Here is a 27,310-nt window from a genome sequence, read left to right on the forward strand (position 1 = left end):
CCTAACCGATTAAATTAATAACGGTTTCAAGCTCTGATTATATGTATAACATTACAACACGAATTACACAGGTCGGTGAGCGTACGAAGTATTTTGGGCACCACGACCTATTATTGTTCGTTCCCGGCCCGTACAATCCTAATTCCGGTGAAGATTTTAAAACGCGATATTTTATTTTTCATTCGTATATTGCTTTAGTATATATGGTAACCGACATTTTTTGGAAGCGGTTATCACTTAACAGAACCTGTAATTTTGAATCTAGTACCGGTTATTGGTTACCGCTAACAACAGGACCGGTATCCAAAAAAATTTCGGTTACCGCGTTAGCCTAACCTAACCGATTAAATTAATAACGGTTTCAAGCTCTGATTATATGTATAACATTACAACACGAATTACACAGGTCGGTGAGCGTACGAAGTATTTTGGGCACCACGACCTATTATTGTTCGTTCCCGGCCCGTACAATCCTAATTCCGGTGAAGATTTTAAAACGCGATATTTTATTTTTCATTCGTATATTGCTTTAATATATTATACTGTATTTTATGGGTGGGGGTTGTCTAATACTAAGGCAATATACGAATAAAAAATAAAATATCGCGTTTTAAAATCTTCACCGGTATTACGATATTACCTATGTGGAACGATTGATTTAAATGAAACCACTGATTTTCTGGAAAAGTATTACATTTTCCAATGTCTTACCGTATGAACATTTTGAAATTTATAAAATCATTATTTAATATAATACAATTTTACCTAATTTTGTCCTTATACAGTGAAACCTCTAAATAGCGGACACTCTCAGTCACCAAAATTTTGTCCGCTATTTAGAGGAAAACATTTTTTTTAACAAATAAATAAATTCAATAATTTTATTTTATATTATTTTTACATTAATTGAATACACGATAAAACTAACATTTATGAAAAAAAAAACAGTTACCTTAATTTTTATTTTATTTTTACATTAATTAAATACATACATCTTAAAAAAATAAAAACTAACAATTCCAGAATGTCTATTTTTTCTTTTAAAGTTAATCGTTTTCTTTTGCTAGCCATAGCGCAATAAAGTTCGTATAAACAATATGTATAATACATTCGCACTACAATAAACGTTGGCATCACAAACATAACTAAACGCACATAGGACAATGCATTAGTTATAATACTTCGTTGACGCGATAATATTTCAATGACTGAACGGATAAGATAAGATTTTCATAATATACAGTATAATAATGTACACATAAGATAACTTAATAATTCAGGTTTTTATTCTGGTATTCCAAAATATTTCTTAATTTAAGATAAAAATAACTAATATCAACGTCATAAAAGTGTCCGTTATTTAGAGTGTTCTGTATTTAGAGGTTTTCCTATACATAAATGTTCCCGTCCCCGAAAAAACGTCCGCTATTTAGAGGTTCCGTTAAGGGAGGTTGCACTGTATATTATTTAGTAAGCTGTTTACTTTTTTCGTCTAAGGTCCTTAGTTTAAATTTCAGATTGCAAAGCAGAAACATTTTTATATTGATGATAATGAATTCCACGATATAAGTACCTAATTATTCATCGAACGAATTTAGACTTTGCACGGATGACGGATAGGCCAATGAGAAGGTGGCTGGACGGGCAAACTTTCTAGAATGCATACGAGACATTTACAAATGTTTTGTGACGTACATAATCATAAACGGCTATTTTATTTTCCACTGTAAGTGCGGAAATTACCTATACAATAAAAAGTTCTAAAATTGAATTTATATCCGATAAAGCGATAGTAATACTCGATATTAATAAGTATAAAATCCAGAAATTATTATTTTAAGAAATCTGCAAAGTTCAAGAGAAAATGCAATTTTAAATACCCGTGAAATGTTATTAAAAATGTATTCTAATACAACCTAAACTAAATGTTCTCATACATTAATAATTTTTTAATCATAATTAAATTTGCAACGATGGTAGTTGTGAGGGTTTTCCCAACATGGGTATCGGGCAGGTAGTTGTATATGCATATACGTTATAGATATTTCAGATTAACCCCAAAAAGTTTTGTTCCAAGTTGCGCCTATTTTTCTTCGTTTAGATTGCGTTCCACACAGGGACTTAAACCTTTATAATGGTGTTGGTTAAGGTTAGGGTTTCAGTTCTCAAAAATATAAAATTTCGGTTTTTTTTATCTGGTTTCGGTCAATAGTTAATACCGGTTTTAACCGTTTTTATTAGACTTACTTTTTATTTTATTTTTTTCAACTAAGTACTGTACAAAAAAATTGTCTTATTAGGAACCACGATTTGATGATGGTTATTTGTAGGTATGTGTTTACCTATTTAGTTTATGCATCGTATAACATTAACACGAAAACAATAACAAAAATATACTATTGTATTCATGCGACCAAAGGTGGGCAAGTGAATGAATATTATTGACCCAAGTTAAGTTAGGATCGATAATTTAAAAAATTAACAGTTAACAAATCATACGTTTAATTATATAAATCAAAAGTTAATAAGGAAAATATATTAGCTTCACTCAGTTTAAAAAAAAGTTAATATGCTTTTTTAAATTAGTATGTGGATCACAGAAATAGTGATTGCGTTCCTTCTAATTTCCTAAATTATTATAATTAATCATTTTATTGAACGTCCATCGCAATGTACAGTGTCTATAACTATTTTACTTTACATAATTATTTAAATACTTACACATCACAATAAATAATTTAACAGATATTTTTTTTTTTTATATATCATATCAATATTTTCTAATCTTATTTGTAATAAATAATAATGCATAAAATAATATAATATAGTGTTGTCTCCACGTTTGCTGTTTATCCACTTTCGTCATGAGTGCAGATGCATTTCCAAATGTTCATAAAATGTTACATGTAATGTCAGTTTTGCCGGTAACTACAACGACTAATAAAAGGTCATTTTCAACATTACGTCGGCTGAATGCTTACCTACGATCAACAATGGGCGAAGATCGCTTAAATGGACTGGCATCATTGAATATACATCGTGATATAAACGTGGACTAATATAAACAAGCACTGAATCAATTCTTTTCTGTCCCTCGTCGAGTAAATTCATTTTAAAAAAATGATTTGTATTTTAAAGTATTGTTAAAAAACACTTTTAACGTAGGTACTTACAAAATTAATAATAAATACAAATACGTAATAATACTATTTGCAAATTTTTGGTTAATCTATGTTATACATTTTTTTTTTCAAAACACCCCCCATTCCGAAATCCTGCGCACGGACTGACCCACCTATAAACATAACAAAAAAAAAAAAATTCAAAATCTAAATTAGTTAAAATTATGTTATCGCGTACATGATTTGACCTGGGAAATCGTTGTCTGCGATGTTCCAAAAAACGATAGAAAAGTCATCGACACTCGGCCGACCCTATAATATCGCAACAATATCCCTCATAGTGTTCGCCTCGTTATTATATGAATGCCGCCGTCGAGAAAACCATTCCTCATCCGGTCGCTGTTTTCGGAGCTTTCGGAACGCACTGATATTCCACGAACAATGTTCGATCCCTTTATGAATAATTTGCATTCGCTGCCGCGCGCATCTCCGAGGAGTACCTACATTAATTTCGAATAGAAAACACGTCTATTGAAATGGCGAGGGTATTGTACGGCCGTAATGTCTACTCTTCTGCACTCGACTGTAATGTACACTTGAAGTATATATATATTTATGCATATACCGTATACCGGAATAGGCATACGCCTGGGACGTCCCGAAATTCCGAAACACATATTTAGGCGGGCACAGGGTCTGGAAAATGGATCGTACACGGTCCGTAATAAAAATCAAGTTTCGTGCGAGCGCCGTTAGTTATATATATATATATATATATTATATATGTGGGCAGGTATAGTGGAATCCATCACGACATCGTTTTCATTTCCAATCCGAGAAAATATAATATGTATATATCGGCAAGAGGGTTTTCGAATAGAATAAGATATATAAGCGCTGGCACGCGCATCCGCGTCCGGTCCTAAACAAATTGATATCGATCTACCGAAATTTCGGTAGGTATACAAGGTAAATTATTATTGTAATAGGCGCCCGCCTACGTCTGCGTTTACGCTTTTTTCCAAATCCAAACCACCCATTGCTGCTGTTGATGTTTCCACTAGGTCATAATATTATCATCTGCAGTGGCGTATTTTCAATATTTTCTAGGGTGAGGGGGGTCCAATAATTCCGACATGATAATATAGGTATACTCTATCCAGAATAAGAACGCGCGAGACGGCCACGGGCAAAACCGCGGATTCGCTATGCAAATCTGGTGCGATCTTGTTCTGCATAGACTGTAGGTACACTGTTATACACAAATAGTTTTTAATAGATTTACCGTCCGACAGCCAACCCAGTCAAACGCCGTAATCAGGATTTTAAAAAAAGGTCTGCGCGCAAAGCATGTCGGCGGCAAACATATATTATATTATCTCGGCACACGAAACTACCCGCAATTAAACTTACGATACGGACCAGGTGTAACGAACGGGCATTTGACGCTGCCGAAATCTGCACCAGTCCGCATCGGAAAACAACGAGAAGAAAGGGTGTGGCGGGAGGAGCGTATAAATTGAGCAAAAAGGTAGTGGCGGTACACATAGCACTAACACCGGTACTTCGGTGAAGTTCGAAAAAGGTGACGTTGGTAGTCTACTACAAAGCACACCACCTACCCAAGGCACATATACGAGTTTCAATGGCAGATTCGCGCCAAAATGGTGGAGCCCGCGGCGAGCCTAGCGAGGCAGGCCGGAAGAGGAGTTTTCCTTACCGACTAGCAACCTCCGTGGAAAATAAATGCGTCATCTCTAAAACCTTTATTTTCAGACATCATGAGCAGCCAACAACAGGCTAAAAACTGGCATCGGGTGGTGGACCTGATCGCGCAGATGGGGCTGGTGTCCGGTGACCAGGATGACAATCCGCGGACGGCCAACCAGATCAACCGGATGACAATCCATCACCTGTCACAGGACCTCTCCCGCCGCACCGCAAAGGATGAGACGGAAGACAAGTCGCGCCGGACGAGAACCAGTTGCCAGCAGTTGTATTCTCGCATCGTACCCGTCCCCTACTGACAACTCGTCGCAGTGATATATCGTACGCCACTTATATTTTATTACGACTTTAACTCCACGTTGTGGGCGGTACTCTTTTCGCCCAAAAATGACCTTTCGCTTTTCGCCCAAATATTTTAAAACTACTTTCCCTTTTTGCCCAAGAATATTATATAGCACTTTTCAGCCACATTTTTATAATACACACTTTGGGAAACACTATATCTACATCATATATCTACAATGGGCCGCTCAAAATTTTAATCTTATCTTTATAATATTTGGAAACTATATAAGTATATAATAGTATATATATAAAGTTGATTTTGAATTAGCTATTCATAAAGCTATAGAAAATGTCTGGCCGAATACAACAATAAATGGATGCCGGTTTCACTTAACTCAATCATGGTGGAGAAATATTCAAAAGTGTGGTTTAACTTCTTTCTACAAAGACGAATCTTCAGAAATTGGTAAGTGGATACGGTATATATTTGGTTTAGTATTTTTAAATCCAGACGAAGTGTCAAATTGTTTCGTTGAAGACCTACTATCTGACTGTCCAGTAAATGACAAATTAACAAATTACTGCGACTATTTAACCGATACTTACATATCTCAAGATAGTTTATTTCCACCGATTATTTGGGCATCTAATACGTCGGAATTAATAAGAACAACCAACGCGTGCGAATCTATTCATTATTTTTTTTAACAAAAGTTTTAATCATATTTCTCCACCAATAAGTGCCTGGTTAAGTGTTATAAATGAAATTCAAACCGAGGTCTATATAAAATTAAATAGTGTTCATTTTACAAAGGTGTCCCAAAGCTAAAAAAATTATAGATCGACAGCGAAAAAATGAGGAAAAAATACAGCAATATAAAGCAGGAACAATTAATCGGTATGATTCGATTAAATCAGTGTCATTTAACTATTCTATCTAATACTACAATACTAACAAATAGGTAATAATATTTTGACGATTTATATTTTTGATGAAAACTTATTTACATTATATGAAAATTCTATACATGTGCAATTAACAAACACAATACATTTTTGGAGGGTAATAAAAGCCGCCTCCTCGTGGTACTCTCTGGGTAATGCTAAATAACTTTATAAAACTAATTTACCTAAATAAATAATTTAAATATAACAAATTTATTATTATGTTAGATATAATTTAAAGTAAGTGTTTTCCAAAGTGTGTGTTATAAAAATCTGGCTGAAAAGTGCTATATAATATTCTTGGGCAAAAAGGGAAAGTAGTTTTAAAATATTTGGGCGAAAAGAGACGTAGGCGAAAAGCGAAAGGTCATTTTTGGGCGAACGGGGTCTTGCCCCCACGTTGTAGTATAACTTAAAGTGTTCATTAAACATATTATATAAGCCTCCATGCACGAATTATGACAAGTGTTGTTTTTATTCACCTCATCATCAACACATGTGACCGAACCGTCACGAATCCTAGACTACCGAACCGAAAGCTTGCGTCAGTATTGTAAAACAAGATGAGTATCAGATGACAGTTGGTTGTGACGAAAATATTTTGATTGTACAACATACCTATTTCACCTGATAAAAATATAATTTCGATTTTCATCATAACTTTCAATTGGTTTCCTATTGATTCCTAATATGTTTCATTTAATGATACGTCTGCGTTTACGCTTTTTTCCAAATCCAAACCACCGATAGCTGCTGTTAATATTTCCACTAGGACATAATATTATCATCAGTGGCGTATTTTCAATTTTTTCTAGGGAGAGGGGGGTCCAATAATTCCGACATGATAATATAGGTATACTCTATCCAGAATAAGAACGCACAAGACGGCCACGGGCAAAACCGCGGTTTTGCAATGTAAATCTGGTGCGTTCTTATTCTGGATAGAGTATAGGTATAATGATTTATATTTATAATAGATTTTAAGAATAGAAAATAGTTTATATTTAAATAAGTATTTTAAATTTTGTGGGCTAATTTTTTAGCACAAGTATATTTTATAATTTTAAAGTGCAAAATCACTGGCCAATCTCTGGACAGAAGATAAATATTACGAAGGCCATAGTCATGGTCCTAAATGAACATTGATTGTCGGTCAGTTGACGACGCAAGTTACATAAATGTTTTATCTTATTATTAAAAATAACATAATATATTCCTCACGGCTCACATCAGATCAATGAGCTATTATAATTATTTACTTACATACGCAATAGATATAATATGATATCGTGTTAAAGAGTGATTTTTTTAAGCACGCTCACTCCGTTATTTCGCGTTGAAGTTGTTCTAAAAATATTTTTAGTTTAGACTTTGTGCCGGAATCGTCGTCATGCATTCGGCTGAATTAAGGACCATTTGCTTGATAACTGATGTCCAAAAACATATTTTTTAACTGTAAAACGCAGACAGAAAAATTATAAGTACCAATATCAACCATATTGCCATTCCTGAGTCTGAAAAATGTAAGGAAAATAATGATTTTTCTGAAATACGACTAGACGTGATTAACGTGTGAATATAAAATATTCAGAGCACAATCTACACGAACGATTAAAAACGGGACGCTATTTACAGTGACCCTTATATTTTAGTTACGACTACGTACCTCAATTCGTTGTGACTTAAATGATTTTCTTCTATTAGACGGTTAAGTCCATGTGAATTATAAATAATTAAATCAGTATACATCTGCAGGGACGGTTAGGCCAATTGGTAAATCGGAGGAATCTTCCCGATGGACCGGTCCTTGTGTGGGCCACGTTATAATAATTATGAGATTAAAAGTTTTTTTTTTTTTATAAAATACGCATGCAAATATTGTTACACAGTTTGGAGACAAATGCATACCTGTAAATTAATAAATATTAATGCAATTATTAAGCAACAAGTGTATTGGTAGAAAAAATTTCATATTAAAAGTATAATATTAAATCATAACTTAAATAATAGACAAAAAATAGGTTAGGTAAGTATTTACCTGAATTTGTCGACAAAATCCATTTTGTTTTTTGGTGTAACTCTAAAACGAATAACCAGCAAGCTTGAAATTTTCACTGAATTTTTATAATTAGCATTTTCTACACAATGAAAAATTTTAAAAATATTTTGACTTGTGTTGAGTTGTTTACGGTCATTTTCTGTTTCCAATTGTTTAGTTGTTTTTCTCTATAAATGCCAATAGAATTTTATTTCTTAGGTCAAAAAGCTTGAAAAACTAATACAGCGCTAATACTTTTTTGTTAAAATGGTCGATGAAAATATAAAAAATACACGGTCAGAATTTTTTTTTATAAGCATTTCAAGTTTGAATTTTGACAAAATCACGAAAATGTGCAAATTATTTCAAGTCAGAAATTCATAAACATTTTTCTTTTTAAATCTAAGATTTGAAAATTTTACTTCTGCCTGATTATTTATTTATTTAATTAATTAAACGGTATTACAAATAATGCTGGCTTGATAACGTCACAACATCAATACATTTTAACCGGCTGTACAAAGATTACTAGAATAGCCTGGCGACCAAAACAAACTCAATTTGGTTTTATAGGTCATACCATAAAACAATGAGGTAAAACGTTGATGACCGATTTCATCGTGTATCCATTATCTAGAATATCCGTAGATAATAGACGTCACGACTGTGAAATTTGAGGTGGAGTAAACACCATAAAATGAACAAACTCACTTGTGGTGTGAACTCAAGAAACAGTACTCGTGTAACGTATGCGATAAATCATTCATTCAGAACGGTCATCTGAAAGCACATCAGCGGACTCTCGCGGGAGAGAAGCCATATCCGCGTGACGTGTGTGACAAATGGTTCGGTCGAAACGATCTCCTAACGTTTCTCGGGCGATAGGCGCACAGGGGAAAAGCCTTACCTGTGTGACGTATGCGACAAATCATTCGGTGCCAATATAGCCATCTGACGGTTCACAGACGAACTCACACGGGAGAGAAGCCATATCCGCGTGACGTATGTGGCAAATCATTCATTCAGAGCGGTCATCTGACAGCCCACCAGCGAACTCGCACAAGAGAGAAACCTTACCAGCGTGACGTACGTGAAAAATCTTTTGCCCGGAGCTCCAATCTGACTAAACGCCGTGGAATTCACACGGGACAGAAACCTTACGAAAAATGATACACCCACGGATACGGTTTTTTAATGGTATAGTGACGTACAGGTGTTTTTTTTTCGTGTAAAAGCAATTATAAGCTTCTATTGGTTTTTCAATATCCGTAACGGAAAACCCTTTTGTCCATGATTTGTAATTTGAATCGTCAAACAGTAAAATATACACGCGCCGTGTCTCTGCATTTGGGATACAAAACTGTCAAGTTAAATATTATATTTTAAAACAATGTAGTTGAAAACAACATAATATTTAAATACGAAATGAGTTTCGCTTTTAAGTATTTTGCGAGGAATATTATGGTAAAGAATCGTGTAATATTGAGGTCGATTGCCTGTCAAAATACGTTGGTCGGTTGGTCGAGAGCAGTTGAGTTCTCTTCGGGAAATAGATGCGTTCGCGACCTCTGCTACTACCATGCATGTGTTAAACGGTATACTAACTTAGTTTGTGTATATTTTATAAGATATTATATAGTATACCCTGGTCGTGTATATATTTTTAGGCGTTAGTTATTTCATTTAATTGCCTAGTGTACGTACGATTATTGTACTACGTTATTGAATAGTGTGTCTATGCTTTTATCTGTATAAAAATGTTATATGACATCGTTGTATTCACTCGTGTGAGTGTTTAGATGTATTCTCGAATATTTTTATACAGTAAATGGTAAATAGAATATTAAATAGTTACAATTCGTTTCTCATTTCGATCACTTGAACGAGCGTTCCAATACAATAATTTGCCTACCAAATTCAGCAACCCACGAATTGGTAGATTTCCCATCATGGTTTAGAAGAATATTATTTATAGCCTTTGATAATTTCATATTTTAACGATGTCGAATAATAAATATATCATTAGATAAAAATTTGAAAATAATTAAGTTTAAAGAAAAAAAAGAAATATTTTGAAAACATTGATTATATTATTATGTTATCCCGACCTTAAGACAGCCAATGAGAGCTCATGATTTCCTATGGTTCTCTAGCAATGTATGGTATATGTTTACAATATGACTGAGAACACGGACGGGGCGGACCTTGACAAAATTATATCAACCAGGTTGAGTTCTATGCTCGAAGTCGCTTCGACGTATAAATCTAGGTACCCATAATATAATATTACATGCAAGGCTGGGCATTAACGAGTTGAAAAGTTAAAGTCAAGTTAAAAAGTTAATTTTATTTAAACTTTTTAACTTGACTAGTTACTTTTGTCTTTTCATTGACTTAACTGTTAACTTACTAAATTTCTTTCCTAATTAACGTGAAATTAACGAGTTAATTTTTCATTTTAAGAAGTAAGTTAAGTTAATTTATTTTGTTTTGAATTTTATTATATTTAACTATTTCAGTCTATTTCGTTTTCATGTCAAAAAAAAATGTAGCGTAAATTGTTTAAAGTTAAAAATTAAAATTATTCGAATCCAACTTATATGGAAATACTGTATGAAGTATAAACACTATATCCTAAAATTTAGTTTTGTGTTGGAAAAAATTAAGTACGCTAGCGTATTATAAACAAATTAACTTTTCTTTAACTTAATAAAAAGTTAACAAAAAGTGTGTATTAACTTTTAACTTAACTGAGTTAACCTATATTTAAATTAACTTTTAATTTTTAACTTTTTGTTATTGGTGCATATTAACTTAACTTAACTGAGTTAAAAAAAAATCATTAACTTGCCCAGCCTTGAATTTACATGTTTTAATTTATTCATTTGATACTTTGTATGTTAAGGGATACTTTTGTCCTGAGTTGTATAATATATGATATGATTCGAACACACCAAATACACCAATTTTTTTCACTAAGATTGGGATCGTGACTATTGCAGTAAGCTCTGAATAATGTCCTCATCAAATTGTGATTTTTGAAATTTTTAAATTATACACGTCTTATTGATGAACATATTTTCAAATTTCCAAGGATTTTTTGTACTGCTTAGCAAACTTCTGTTTTTCAAATGATACCCCCCCCCTCTCTTCTTTGATGTAAATAAATTATCAAACAGATAATTTTTCTGAAAATTTTAATTTATCGAAATCAAAATTCCATGAATTGAGTATAGTTTATCAGTTATCTATTAAAATGTTTTTGTTTTAGATAAGTGTCTTTAAAATGGTTTTATAATAGCATAAAATGGATGTAATATCGGATTTGATATTCATAATACATGGACCAATTTGATACATTTTAAATATTGATAGATTCATATTATTGTAAATTATGAAAACATTTTATCAACCAACATTTTACCTTCCATGCCAATTATTGTGGACCCGGTATTGTTGGTGCACAATGTGTGGAAAACAAATGTTTGTGTCAATACACTCTGTAAGAAGTAAAAAAAAGTTCCATCAATTTTAAAATATGGTCATTATATTATTATTTAAGGAAAAATGGGGGTGAACATGCGTGGTGAATCACTCTGAACAGATACATTTTAGATGAATATCAAATTAATTTTGAGATGCACAATGTTTAACAAAACAAGTTAATGGTAATAATGCACCCGACCGAACTCTCGCCAAAATACAAAAGTTCAAACCGAAAAGAAGTCGTAAAAACTTGCTTTAAATTTTCTAACGCAAATACCTGGTGGGAAATATCAAACCTCAATTCATTATGTTCAATACGCAATGTAAAAATAAAACTACAATTAAACTCTGTCCAGATATTTTCACCCCGACCGGAAATGAATTCCATTTCGATTTCCGTTTGCCGATTTGAAAAGAATAATCCGAAAGAAAATTTACAATTTAATTAAATGTTAAATAAATGTCAAACATTATGTTAGCTAACAAATTTAATACGAGTCACCGGTTGTTTATTCTTAAAAAATATATTAGCGTCGCGAGGACAATTATTATTTGTAATCCAACCAACAGCAGGAAGTCTCACCGATGTGGACTGGCAGTCTCTTCCACCCGCCTTACGACAAAACTTTAAAACTTACTCGTACAACCATATGAATATTTAAAGGAGATTAATAATTCAATTTTTAAAATATTAAATTGGCTACCCACATGCAATTTATAAATGACGAGAGATCAAAAACTTTTACTGTTTTCATATCGATCTTAACTACTATACCTAAACAGAAAAATTATAGTATCAGACACTAATGGTTTTTTGACACGGTGGTATTTGTTTTTTTTTCCTTAAACATTAATAAGAAAATTAGTTATTTAACACTCCTTAATACGTACGTAGTTAGGTATGTAGTCGCCCATAAACGAGTGATTTGGAGTTTGTTTAGCGCAGGCACGAATATTATTGTGTGACTTGCGTGTGATGTGGATTTAAAAATAATTTTATTGATCTGAGTTTTAAATATTTCATTTGAAGTTTTTCAACCGGAACATTAAAAAATTTTAAATTTTACTCTCCTTAGAATAGGATTTCAATGAAATTAGGTTAATCATACTATTATAGATGATTAGAAATGATTATTGATTACACACAGGAAATATCGATGACCAAGATTTATGAATTACTATTTTAATGGTTGTAAATTAGGAATATAAATGGTACTGTATTATCGGTTACTGTATATCGCTCATCAATCAGCTGGGTCCCTCAATCAGCTATTAAAAATTCACCGTTTGTTAGTATTTGATGCAATAAGCCAAATTTTGAACATTTCCGTAAGTTTATGATTGTTAACGTTTAAATAAAATAGTACACGATTTTTCTTAAATTTTAATTGTTCGCATGAATCAAATATTGCACGAAATGTTAAATCACCGATGTAGTGGCTTATTGTTGTAGCTATATACTACAACAGGCATGTCAAACTCAAAGTATCAAGTGGGCCAAATATATTGAATAGTTTACTATTTGGGCCGCACATAAAAATTAAACGAAAAAATAAATATTTTGTACAACATTTTCAATTTTATTCTTTATGTTTACGAATACAGAAATTACAACTAAATTAAAAAAAGGTGGATAAGTGGATGTCCCTCTGCTGTACAGTAGGTTACAAGTGGGTCACTGTAATGGATGGTGTTAAATTTGAATTCAATGATATAATATCATTGTATAAGAAAAACGATTCTGAGCGAAAACGGTCAGTCAGCCTATGATTTTACCAAGTATATTTGATGATATTATTGTGAATAAAGTAATTTATATATAACCTATTTACGTGGAGCCTTGTTTTAAATTTTCAATCCTTAACCATAAAAGTTAAAAATTCATAAATTTTTAACCACAAAATAATTAATAAATTATAAATTTGATAAATGTTGTCAACATTTGAACTTTAAATGCTTATAAAAAAAAATTGTGCCTATGTATTTTTAATATTTTTCAACTGCTATTAGAACAATATATCAGGAGCCTCATATTAAATTTTCACGCTTTTTTATCCAACAAATAAAAATTTATTGATATTTATAGAAAAAAAAACTAAAAAAATTTAAAACTGACAATGTCCGTAAACAGCTCAAAAAGAGTCAAAATATTTTCAACATTTTATGGTGTATAGAATATGCTGATATAAACATTCAGTGAAAATTTCATGTCACTACGGTCATTTGTTTTAAAGTTACACCAAAAACCAAAATCGATTTTCTCGAAAACAGAATTTGCGTAAAAATTCCCGTTTTTCCTTAATTTTTCTTTTGTTTTTCACGTTGCTTGTGAAAACTACTGAGAAATTTTTACTTTTGACTCCCCAAAGTACCAACTAGATTCACTTTCCTATCAGAAAAGTTACTATTGAAGAAAATCCAAGCACTTTTACTGTCCTAAAAGGTGATGACAGACACAAAAATAAAAAAAAAAACACACATCATTATAAAATCAATACATTCATCGCTTCGCTCAGAATCTAAAATGAAAAAAAAAATGAACATTAACATTTAAATAAAATATAAATCATATTAATTATTTATGAAAATAGGTGATGTATAAATTACAAAAAAAACCATAATAATAATTGTTTTTAGACGATATTTGACATCTCTTTTCTCCCGCCAAATTTTCGATTTCGGGAGAAATATTATTTTACGAAGCGACTTTTAATACTGCATCGAGATGTGTGTCGGTTAATCTGGATCTAACGGGTGATTTATTACTGTTCATTATTGAAAAAAGTAGCTCACATTGATAATTACTACTGAACATAGAAATAATTTTACTAGCAAATCTACGAGTTTCTACATATCGTATTTGTCTAATATTATAAAAATCAGGAACGCCAACCTCATTAAATTTGAATCATTTTGAATCTCGATCAGTAAACATTATCTGTTGTTTTTATACCCTAATATAAACTCTTTCAGTTTTTCTTGCCTCGATAACCCTTCATACTGAATCTAAGATAGCCGTGACACGACATTAATATAATCGTTGACTCCAAAAACCGCACACTTTTAATAAAATACAGGACAGAACCGCACACTTTTGGTAGGTTAAAACCGCACACATTTAATAGGTTAAAACCGCACAATTTTAAAAATTGTCGTATCCAAAAACCGCACAGTTATGATTTTGACCCCAAAAAGGTCGATAAACAAAAAACGCATATGTATATGTATAAGTAATTATTTGTTCTCATTACTCTCACAGTTCATCGAAAAAAATGTCAACTTAAAAATGTATATATTCAATAATTTAAAATTAAATAATTTAAAAAAAATGTAAAACGGAAAATGTATATAGGTATATTCAAAAATTTTAAATATTAATTTAAAAAATAATTAAAACTTTCAAATTTTGATTGGCTGAAACCGACTGCCGACGTTTTTTAAACACTTTATACGATGTCCGTCACGTAAAAATTCCTCCCAAAATTGAAACAATAGTACAAATAGTACATATCATAATATAATCTTATATTTTCACTATTTTCACTAAAAATAGTGTGCGGTTTTAATCCACTATAAATGTACGGTAATTTATTATACAATGACCGATAAGCTGTGCGGTTTTTGGCTATCGACGTTTTTAGGGCTAAAATCAAAAGTGTGCGGTTTTTGGATGCAACCAATATAATATATTTTATTTTTTTTTTGTCGATTAATATTGGTAGCCGCGGGCCACAAAAATATGACCCATGGGCCGCGTGTTTGACATGCCTGTACTACAATATACTATTGTGCGGTCTGAATTCAAATATGGCTTGTCGATACAAACGTGAAGCTCTGCGAAATATTTCAATCATAGTTTCACTATGATTATAGGTCTCTTTTTCAAACAGTATGCGACAATACCATCAGCGACAGTGTAGTATTGCGCATATATAAACGCAATAATTATTCTTCGTGAAACTTGTATACCGATCGTGGTCGATGCAGAAAGTTCAACCGAATATGGTTCAGAGATATAACTCTGGTATAGTTATTATATGTGTGGCTCGGATTTAGAAGTTCTCGAAGAGAACGTATACCTACGCGCAGTGTTCGGATTAGACAAGTATTTTTTTATCTGGATAAAGATAAAGATAATGCAACTCAAATATATATGTATAGATATAAAAATATCTGAGCGGAGCGATGAATGTATTGGTTTTACAATGTCGTGTGTCTTTTTTTATTTTTGTGTCTGTGCACACGATAAGTAGTCGAAAAAATCCTTCGATTTTCAACTTCGGTATCTTGTTCGATGGGAAAGTGAATATTGTTAGGGCATTGGTCAAAATTTAAAATTCCCAATAGTTTTCAAAAGCGCCAGGAAAAACAACATAAAAATTAAGGAAAAACAAGAATTTTTACGCAAAATAGGTTTTCCACAAAATCGATTTTGGTTTTCAGCGTAACTCTAAAACAAATGAACGTATATACGTCATGCAATTTTCACTGGTCGTTTATAATATTTGCATTTCCTATACACGATAAAATTTTCAAAATACTTTGATTTGTTTTGAACTGTTTAGGAACGTTTTATTTGTTGGGTAATAAAGCGTGAAAGTTTAATGCGACGTTCCTGATATATTGTTACAATAGCAGTTGAAAAATAATAAAAATACATAGGCACAGTTTTTTTTTACAAGCATTTAAATTTCAAATTTTGACAAAATTTATCATATTTAAAATGTAGCGATTATTTTGTAGTTAAAAATTTATAAAATGTTCAACTTTTATAGCTAAGTATTTAAAATTTCAAACAAGGTTCTACGTAAATAGGTTATATATAAATTACTTTATTCACAATAATATCATCAAATATACTTGGTAATATCATAGGCTGACTTATCATTTTCGCTCAGAATCGTTTTTCTCATACAATGGTGTTATATCATTGATATCAAATTAAACTCCATCCATTACAGTGACCTATTTGTAACCTACTGTACAGCAGAGCGACATCCACTTACCCACCTTTTTTTATTTGTGTCTGTGTACACGATAATCAGTCGATTTTCAACATCAGTATCTCGTTCGATGGGAAAGTGAATCTAGTTGCATTGGGGAGGTCAAAATTTGAACAGTAATTTTTAAAAGCTCCGATAAAATTTTTCGGAAAGTCGAGCTTAGACAAAATCGGTTTTGGTTTTTTTCGGTGTAATTCGAAAACGAATAACTGTAGACGCATGAACATTTAAGTGAATGTTTATATTTTCAGTTTTTTTACACCATAATTGAATTTTGCAGTTATTTTATCCAACTTTTTCACGCACAGCTCCTCGAATGACAGTAGTGTTGTAGTTGAAGTTCTACACACGCCGTACGACAAACTTATGATATACACATTGCATTACAACGGCTTTACGACCTGTCTGTGGGATACACTTAAAAAATTGAGATCCAGAGCTTCTTCATATTTCGTACCTAAGCAAACCAAAGTCGACAAACGTTTTACGTTTTCGTCGATTTTTAATTTCGCATCTGACTTTTTCAAACCCGATCGTTTTACGTCTCTAATCCCACACACCATAATAATATTTCCTAACTATGGTAAAAATATTTTCAAAAAAATAATATACCTAGTTGTCAAAATTTTTCAAAAAGTTGCGTAAATAGGTAATTAGGAAATATTTTAGTTGTACTCTTTGGCCAAGAAGTTCGTATATTTAAAATATTTTATAAAAATCATTTATAAAACATTTTAATCATACATTTTCAAAAAAAAAAAAAAAATGTTTATGGAAAGTTTATAAAAATATTGAGTTAATTTTTTTTATCCAATCACAAAGTACAATATTTTGTTATAATGAAAAGAAAATATTCATAAAATATTAATTGTTCCAGTACTTTAAAATATTCACAAAATAATATTATTATAATTTCCCAAATGCTGTGTAGGACGCGTTTAATGATCATTTATTTTATTACGTATTTCGCACACGGTTATATCATACTATAATATTATACTATTTAGTACTCGAACTCATCAAATTTCCGTTTTTGATTTTTAAATACCAGACTAGTATTATTGCGAAATAAAGTATTGATTTCCCTCGAAAACATCCAAAAGACAAAAGTAACGATATTATTCAGTATTGATTCGTAAGAAACTTAAAAAGAACAGCGAAACCTCTGCGGGGTAAAAAAAGTGTTCCGACAATAAACTATTAAAAGCAAAAATATTATTATTGAAAGCGATCAGACAATTGTTATGACCATTTTACTTAGCATTGTTTAAGTATTTTCAGCGACGGAAAGTTGTGGGAAATGTTTTATTTTCCTCGAGTTAGCCATCCCGATCTACGACGGCGAACAAACGGCAGCGCATATAATGAAAGTTTTAAAAAATATTTTACTGTCAAAGTGACTGTGCCACCACTGATCGATCGGGTCCAGACCAATCGCCTTGTCATAACTTAACAATAATACCACGAATGCGTAGTTTTTTTTTTTAAATTTTTCATTAGTGTAAGTACAATTTTTTTCGCTCCCCGCGTTTGATGAATACGTCTCTCATTGCTCCGCCAGTGTTACGTGAGATTTCGTATCGGGTCTTTTTCTTGTCGGGTCCGGGGGGGGAGGGGGGAGGGGGGGGGAGGAATACAATTTTATTTGAGGCACGTGCAGCCCGGGCACTGCGGGTCCACTCGCATATTATTATAGCTTAAGACTTAACTGAGTACACCACTAAGCAAATCTTTCTTAAGGGTCCCGGTGCCAGTTTTTCGAATTTTATAGAAGTCTATACAATTTGAAAATTAAATTTTATATTATAGTAGCCACCTCAACTATAAGACTTTTCCACTACTACTACCCAATACCTATTTAGGGGGGTCGATAGGGTGTATTGTATAGAAAAAAATGACTTTACGGGAATAACTCTCAAACTTTGTAGAACTGTCGGATTTTAATGACATTTTTTTTTGTCTGAAAGAAAAAGACTTCCTGCAGCCCGAATCGATCTCCGATTTTGTATTTTATTTCAAATAATTGTAATGAAAAAATTGTAAAAATTGCTTTTTATCTTGTATTTTTTTTTTTAGACATACTATAAAGTTTGAGAACAAAATATTGAAAAACAGAGATCGACGCGGACTGTATAGGTAATATTTCCCTCTAGCAATTAAAAAAAAAAAAAAATATTAAATTTGGCCGATTTTACAAGGCCGTATCGTTATTCCCGCAAAGTGTATTGTTGAGGACAAAACGGCATCGGCACCGGGCGCCTTAAAATTAAAATTACATTATTTGCAGCGGATGATGGGGGGGGGGGGGGGGTGTGGGGGGGTCTGACAGTACTATAGACTATTGTGCCTCATGTAAGTTAATGAAGTCCGCCACACCGCTGATATAATAATAAATATAGTCGCTACATTTCCCCCGTCGCTTTCACAAGATAGTCTGCCTTTTCAACACCGCCGCGATGCACAGACGGCGGCCGTCCAATTTTCGGTCGATTAAGACATGATGATACATCGCCGCGGAGACACTGCTTGTTCTATCTCCCGGCAAGTGATTTCGTGTCCACCAAAACCACGCCCGCCGCGTCTATGATGTCACAGTAATATTACATTGTCACGCTGTCGGTTCAAGTTGCGATGGTAATATTTACGACTGCGCCGCGGTTGAATCAAGTTAACACTAACAATATTATCTTACTCGTAACAATACTACACTTAACCTCCCCACCACCATCTACCCCCTCCCCACCCCCCAAAAAAACCACACACACACACACAATGCGCGACGACGCGACGTGAGGGTGTGATGTTATATTATTATTATTATCGCGACCAACACTCGTCGCGCGTATAACGCAGTGAGATGCGAAAATAATAATCGTCCCCTAACGCCCACCGAGGAATGCGCCACTCGAGATACCCGTCGGGCGGCTGTGACCACACGCGGCTCGCCTGTATATCATAAAACGTATCGTTGTATATTGTAAAAGTGGTAATAACCGTATTATTATGTAGGTACTTCGGCGCGCGCGTGAGTCGTCTAGATTATAAATTTTATGGCGGTACGTCCGAATAATCGCACGACCGTACCATATTGCACTCGAACCGACTTTCAAATTCTGCGCCCCCTTCCCCCCCCCTCTACAGCAAAACCCCTCGGCGTTCTACCCTTTCGTTCATACACGTACCTATATATACGCGATATATATTTATGTGCAATATTGTGGTAATCAACCGCATCAACCACGGGCAATAAATGTGTGCGTACCCGATAATAAATAGTCACCCGGGTCGAGGGGGGGGGGGCAGTAAGACGGGTAGAGGGGAGCTCTGCCCGTCTTACTACCGCGACTGACCTCGTCATACGCCACGACCGCGTCGAGAAATAAATGATAATAATATGATCGTTTTTGTTTGACCGTATTATATTATAATGAACCTAATGTTTATTTACAAAATCTCACACGGCGCAATAAAAGACAGGTTTCTGTTCGGCCAAATTAATATAATATCAGCTTCCACATTTCTAGAAGCATTTCACATTTCTAGTCACAAGACACTGTACGGTTTCCCATATTAACAGAGCACTGTCTATATAGTATCCTGTGGTAACATACAAAACCAATTTGATATGTTTCATTCGTCTCGAAAGGCGTTACAATCATTGATATATATTTCCTTCTAACTATTTTAGATTCTGAGCGGAGCGAGGAAACTAGTGGTTTTAAAATGGTGTTTATTTTAATTTTTGATTTTTTTATCCCGTATACAAAACGTCTACCGGAATGAGTGCATCGATTTCAACATAACAATATAGTGTCTTATCTTTTAGCAAATTTTATCAATATGGTACTTTAAACGGGTCATTTATCGATTTTCTCAATAGTTATGCACGTGCTAAAAGTTACCAAAAGGTTGCTAATTATCGGCACTAGTTTGGAGTCTCTATGTGAAAGTCGGGGGGCTAACTTCACGCACGTATTTATTGCCACGGGAAAAACCACCGACAAATTACGAAAATTAGCTAAAAACGGGATTTTAATTTCCAACGTTTTGTCTATCACCATAGAAACGAATAAAAATAAAAATAACGATTTTAGTTATTTTGTTGTAATTTACTTATTCACGGGGCTTAAAACCGGTAAAAAACCGTAAATTTGAGAACCGAAAACCGATAACCGCTTTTAGTTTTGGAATGCTGGAAGCGGTTATTGGTTATCGGTAATCAAGGTAAATATCTAAGTATTAACATCAAAGCGGTTACCTCGTATTTTCAATCCCGGTTTTATAACCAAAACCTATTCCCGACCAAAAAAATTAACGGTTTTTTCGTGGAATTTAATGCTTGAATTATGCCATGAATCATGATTACATTATAGTTGGATTTAATTTTCCAGCTATTTTTAAATTTTTTTCCCCGATTGATTGCCGTCGAGTATTGCTTATCTGTTGTGAATATCACACACATATATATAGGTATAAGTGTTTAACTATATAATATTATTATAAATACCGTCAAAAACGTCGTCGTTCATGATTATTTTTTTATTGATCTATGTTTCTTAGAAATATACACAGTGCCACAACTTACTATAGATAGGGGACCTTCAAAGTTTAATTTTAAGCAATTTGTTTCAACATTTTTAAGTTTTTATCACATTATACTTTTATGTATTGCATACATTTATAAACAGTTAAGTATTAAATTATGACTCCCAGAGCCCTCCTGGTTCTGCATTTGCTATTTGCAGTGTTTGCTCCAAGGGTCGGTCCGAAGGCTAGCGTAGAATGCTCGACCTGCAGACCTAGGTTTTGGGGTACTGTAATATATATACAATACAACCAAAAAGTTCCGTGTCAATGTATCACTCTTAGTGTCATCTTGGAAAGTTATTATATTTAATTTTGGTTTTTTACAGTTATAAATAAGAACATTATAACAATAACATTTTTTTATGCAATTTATTTTTTTGATTTAATGGAGATCGCCATCATCTAGATCGTTTGTTTTAAACTTTAAAGTAGTTTGAAAAAATAAATAATAAATATTTAAATTGAGGGAAATCGACCAAATTAAAGTATATTAAGTTTTTGATTTTGTAATAATAATAGTTATGTTATCAACCCATGAATGGTCTGAATAAACTGTTTTAAAAATATGATTAAAAAATTGAAAAAAAATATTTTTAAAAACCGGTTTTAACCGGTAATCGATTACCGAAAAACCTTATCAACGGTTTTCAAACGATTAACGGTTATCATAGTGTTTGAAATATCTTTAAACAAACGGTTACCGGTTACCAAAATATCAAAATTAAACGATAACCGATCACCGGTTTTCAAAAATGTTACCGACTTTATTGATAACGGTTTTAAGCCCTGCTTATTTATAATATTAATTCAACTTATTACAGGCAAATAATATAATAAATAATATAAATAATATAATTTATAACAAATAATAACAATAAAAAATATACAGACTGACAAACCGTCTCCGCTCAGAATCTTTTTTCGTATACAATGATATTATATCATTGAATTAAAAATTGATACAAGCCATTATACAGTGACACACTTGTCTTGTAACCTACCGTTCAGCAGAGCGACATCCACTTACCCACATTTTAGATTCTGAGCGGAGCGAGAAAGCTAGTGGTTTTACAATGGTGATTATTATTTTTTATTATCCTGTATACCGAATTTCTACGAAAAGGAGTACTTCGATTTCACCATATAATATGTACCTTAACTTTTAGAAAATTGGTTCAAAATGGTACTTTAAAAGAGGTCATTTTTCGATTTTCTCAATAGTTATTTTATGCCACGGGAAAAATCACCGACAAATTACGAAAAACCGCTAAAAATGGAATTTTAATTTCTAGCACTTTGTTTATCACCGTAGCAACGAATAAAACATTATAATATTATAATATTAATTTAACTTAAAGGCTATAATAAATAATACAAATTTAAAAATCCAGACTGATAAAACCATCTCCACTCAGAATCGTTTTTCTTATACAATGATATTATATCATTGAATTCAAGTTTAATACAATCCATTATACATCGACTCACTTGTAACCTACTGTACAGCAGAGCGACATCCTCTTACCCGCTTTTTTTCTATTCAGTATGGTTTATACCAACTGATAAAATCAGTGTTCTAACATATTAACTTAATACTGTTGTATTTAATGCAATGATGATTTATATAAGTATGTTTTTTTTGTCAGACTAATGTAAGTATTACTCGGTTCTGATCGTCTCGGACGTGTATTTCAAAAAAAAAAAAAAATAAATATAAACTTGTCCGTGAAACCTCTTTACGTTTTGACGTACCGTCAATGTTGGACGCTCTGCTCTCGCCTATTCGATTATTTCGTTGGTACCCTCGTTGACAATGAAACTCAATGGACTCGAATGACATGTGATAATTTTTCGAAATTTCGAATTACTCACCGCTTTAATCTGTTTATCATTTCAAAGTTTGATGTCCGATCGCGTTATTAAATTTATACATTTTTTACAAATATAATGTATTTATTGTACCTAATAATATTAACCACTGTAATAAAAAATTATATTTTGTCTTTCATTATAATATGTTATATTTTAATTGTTATTAGGCACCTATAAAATCAATATTGACGTACCGTAGGACGCTACGAGTAGTGTAAGCACCAAGTGAAATAACAATCTAAAATAGAATATTGTCTGTGGTTAAATTGTTATACTAAAATTGTATCGTATACTCACTATCAAAAAGTGTAAAGAATAATCGATTTGAATTTTGTTTAAAATTACAATTTATATTTGTTTGCCATATTTGATGGTGCAAATAAGTTAATTTTATTTTGTTGCAAATCAAAAACACATTACAAACCGAAGGCACCGGTGCAATAATCAGGTTTGTCCAAATTTTTCAAAAAACGGGTTTTTATACAGAAATGTTCAAAAAAATTCTCTATTGATCGGTGAAATAACCAGATCATTCCGATCAATACTTTGGAAAATAAATTACAAAAACTAAAAAGTTCGTTATGGTTTGGTGCAATAACGAAGTACGTCTGGACGTACTTGCGCATTTTCATAGGTATATAAACTTTTTTTTTTTCTTTCGGTGCAAGAACCAGTTACGTCCGGACGTAACTTGTTCTTGCACCAAACGAATAAATAGAAGTTTAATTATTTTATTCGGTGCAATAACAAGGTTTTACATGTTAAATAATAATATATTTATATATTATGTTAATATGTAAGTTGTAAGTTGTAATGTAAGTTTAGTTTAAAATATTAATTTGCATAAACAATACATTTTTTTTAAATAATTGTATAGTATGTGCATCCATGGGGAGAGGCAAAGACGGGGCACTTGTCCCACCAAGAAAAAATATAAAATAAACTTATAGTTCAACAAATATTACAATAAATATTATTATTTAGCTTACAGTAAAGGAAATTCCCTCCCCCCCCCTAAAATTTTACATATGGGCGCCCACGTGTGCATCATATTAATATTATAATACTATTATTTGTTTGTCAGTTATGTTAAATTTGTTTTTCCTAAATTTGGTGCAATAACCATTTATGATTTGGACGTAATTTGTTATTGCGCCCACTAAAAGTTAACATATTAGTAAGTTTTTATAATTATCGTAATATTGGCATGAATATTGAAGCATTTAAAATGTTATCCATCATATTCAATTTATCGAATTCCCAATAATATTATAACACTTAAACCTTTTCTGATAAATGTCAATAGCAAAAATTAGAGGTTTTTATTGTCTCCTGAAAAATTTGACAATGTGGACATACCTGGTTACTGCACCGGTGTCTTCATACTACTAACTACTAATATATTTTCGGGCCCCTGTCAGTGGCGAAGGAATGCTGTGGTCGAAAGCCAATTGCTACGCCTAGGATACCTCTACATTTTAACCGTACGCCGCTCCAGTATGGCCCATACCGCCATATCAGTAGGTGCTCTTAGGGTGATCAGGACAGGACAGTATCAGACGATGCTGTTCTTATGTTCCTACAGTAACGCGCGAAAAAATTTTAAATTATATTGAGAAATGTCACAATAACGCAGCGGCAGACAAGGTGGAGTTCTGCACCGAAAGCACAGTGGACCCGTCGTCGCCTCGTTGGGATATGGTTTGAACGGACTCTCCCCAGGACACCACTCACCTACAACACGACACAAGTCATGACGGGGCATGGATGCTTCAGTTCTACTTACATCGAACGGGCAAGCCTCCGATCCCCAAGTGCACGCACTGTATTTGCATATCTGTGGCTCTACTGAACACACCGTGGTTTCATTGCCCTGGATGAGACGCGGTGAGGTTGGAAATCCGTACTCGCCTGGGTCGCTCTATCCATACGACTGACACGCCTCAGCTACTTTGTGGGCCGGCCCTGGACCTCCCGCAACTGACGAGTCGGAAAAAGCAACGGCTCTGAAATGAAGAATCGTACAGATTAACTGCAGTCCGATGCCTTCGAAACAGGACGAAGAGCGAACGAGACAGCGCCATCTGAGGTGTCACAGACCACGACTCTGAACCGTATCCCAGCTATGGCACCAAGGAAGGGACAGGCAATCGCGGCAGTCATGATGACATGATTGTTAATTATTTTATATTTGGCGATGAACTTGAATTTTTTTTTTGTTCAATAAACGATGTTGCAAGAGGATAAGTAGGTATTGTGCAAACGGTTCGCCCCCATGCAGCGATACCACAAGGAAAGTAAATGTATTTATATTTTCTGTAGATTTTGTTGCGAATCGACTACAACCATATTTTTATTATATATAGGTAAATTACAAGGAATTAGGGGTTTTGCCAGTAAGACAATTATATAAAAAAATAGCAATTATGTTCATTATTAAACAACTTGATAGGTAACTTGATATAAGAGAAATTAGGAAATATGATTGTCCAGTTAAATATACCTATAAATCTTTTGGTCAAACATTTGTAGATTATCTAGGCCCGACTTATTACAATTCTATGCCTCTGGACTTTAAAAGAAATATTATCACAAGTAAAAAAAATTAATAATAAAGGATTTTTATATAAATATATTATATTTTTATAATTGAATAATAATGTGTATTCATTTTATTCTTTATTGTAAATTATTGCTAAATTGTATGTTATTTATATATTATATAACAGTATATTTTGGTTGCTATAATGCTGTATCAACTAAACGTATTACTAATTTATTTATGTTTTGAACTTTACTTCACTTTGTCTTTTCTTCTCTATTATTATATTATATTTTTTAAAGTTATCATATTCATAAGTAAATGTACGAAATATTATGAGAAATCACCTAATTATTTTATTATTTATTTTATTTTATTGGTGAATGTAATAACTCCATACCTCCATCACAAGCTATTAGCTTACAGGAGGTAGGTAAAATCAAAACTGTACCTATTTGTTAAAAATGTTTAATTTGTAACCATTTATTTTGATTTTTATAAAAAAATTTTAAAAAAATAGGTACCTACCCTTATGGATAGATGCCAATAATATAGGTATTGTATTTATTACTCCATAGCGCTCAAAGGTCGACATTTTATTAATATTTCATTTACAAAAACCCATTAAGTATTTTTACGATCGGTGATTTTGAAACGTGTAAAAATGTTAATGCCATTAGATGTACGTGAGATGGACTTGAGCGACATTTTGAATATTAAATACCAAGTATGATTTATATAATTTTGGGTTTCGTTTTCCGAGTTATAATATAAATATTATTTTTAAATGTGTACTTGACTGTTTAATTTGAAAAAAAAAAAAAAAAAACATTAAACGACAGCGTACGTTAAATTGAACGGTTAAAACGGTCTTCATACTCTTCGAAGATAAAATGTAACATTCGTTTTATAATTTGTATTACAGCAACCTTATACCTTATATTTGGACTGTTACAGTTTATTTCGTTATTCGTTTATTAGCTAATTGAGTTAATTAACAGGACAACTAAATTGTAATTACTGTGAACCTAATGAAAGACATTTAACCGGTAGTTGATACTTAATACTGTAAGGTCTCGGCGTAGAATAGTAATTAATAAATTACAATTTCGCTAATGAATATTACCAACATAATAAAACGACTGAGTGATACAATGAATATAATATCATAATAAGCTTATTATACCCTTAGAAGTAAAAACCGATTTTCTGTTGGCATAATATAATAATTAGAGCCCGGAACTTGATGCATTTGCATCTTCTTTTCTAAGGCTCGGCTTTAAAGAAATTTGATTCATGGAATATAGAATTTAATGGCACAATTTTTGTTTTGCATTTTTAGGGAATTCATTGCTTTACGGTAATTTTTTAGTATTTTATTCATTTTTGTACTTTTTTTTTTTACATTTATTTGCATTTTTCTTGTCGAAAGTTACACTTTTTCGTAACACATTCGGTTTCCATTAGCTTGTCGATTATCGACGTTCATTATTTTTATCGTTTGTTGTCGGCTGTCGCAATCTACGATTATTTAATTAACTGTAGGCCGAAACTATTTTAGGCCCGGTCAATTAGAAAAAATTTCCAAAAAGTCAATCAAATGATTTTAAACTTCAAAAAATATTTTTGAAAATATATTTTCCTTCGAGAGTAAACATTTTTAAAGACGATTAATTTATGACCCATGAATTGTAAATAAAGA

This window comes from Metopolophium dirhodum, chromosome 1 (genome assembly GCF_019925205.1).
Source record: "Metopolophium dirhodum isolate CAU chromosome 1, ASM1992520v1, whole genome shotgun sequence".
Lineage (NCBI taxonomy): Eukaryota > Metazoa > Arthropoda > Insecta > Hemiptera > Aphididae > Metopolophium > Metopolophium dirhodum.